Below are 890 nucleotides of genomic sequence, written 5' to 3'. Positions count from 1 at the left end.
ATACCATTACCATTGACGACTGTTTGTACATGTATTTAAAGGTAACTCACTCTCAACCCCCCCGGGCCTCATTACAAATTGGGTACTGAACTGCCCTGCCAGCCAGCGAGCAAAGCCGTTAACGTCGGAAGTTGGCAAAGCCCACTGTCGGAGGAGGGTTAGTTTACACTTTCTGTTGGGAAAAATAAGCATTTAAGTTTCTCATTGTACACCTGTACATGGATTTGGGGTGAATGGCTCAAATTAAACAAATATAGATTTCATATATACAAATATTATATCCTGTATAGGCCTGCCTACTGTAAAAGGATAAAACTGTAAGGTTGGGCTTCGCATGCATGACCCGAATCTATTTCTCACTCCCTTCATCCCAGCTGTGACCAGGCTCCCCGGGTCTCCTCCCCGAGGGCGGGGGGGGGGGGGGCTTCGTGGGGAGGGTGAGCAAAGCTCTCCACGCCGCAGGGCCGAGGGCACAGGCCTGGGGTCTCCGCGGGCTGGTTTCCCCTTCCTGTCTGACCTTCGGGTAACAGGGTTATTGCTATTCACCTGGGACCTCCAGAAAGAGGCGACCCCACATCTTCGTGCCCTGGATGCCCCGATGCTCCTGGGCGGCTGCACTTAGCTACACCTAGTGTTTTGGGGGGGAAGGGGGGCGGCCTGGGGAGCTACCTTAGGACCCTCTTTAAATTCAGAAATAGAAAACCATAAGATAGGAAAGGGAGCTTCAGTCCACGGCGTGGAGAAGTAAAACTGTCAGATGTCGTTTTTAGCCATTACCTGTAGAGCCCACAGATGAAGGTTCGCCCTCCCCTGCGAAGCAGCAGGCCGGTCAGGGCCCCGGGCTTCTCGGCTCCTGTAAGCAAGCCCCCCACCCCGTCCCCGCTCTGTAC

The sequence above is a fragment of the Leucopleurus acutus genome (assembly GCF_964270905.1).
Source record: "Leucopleurus acutus genome assembly, chromosome: 19".
Lineage (NCBI taxonomy): Eukaryota > Metazoa > Chordata > Mammalia > Artiodactyla > Delphinidae > Leucopleurus > Leucopleurus acutus.
The sequence above is the reverse complement of the archived record's forward strand: the minus strand, read 5'-3'. Positions refer to the sequence as shown.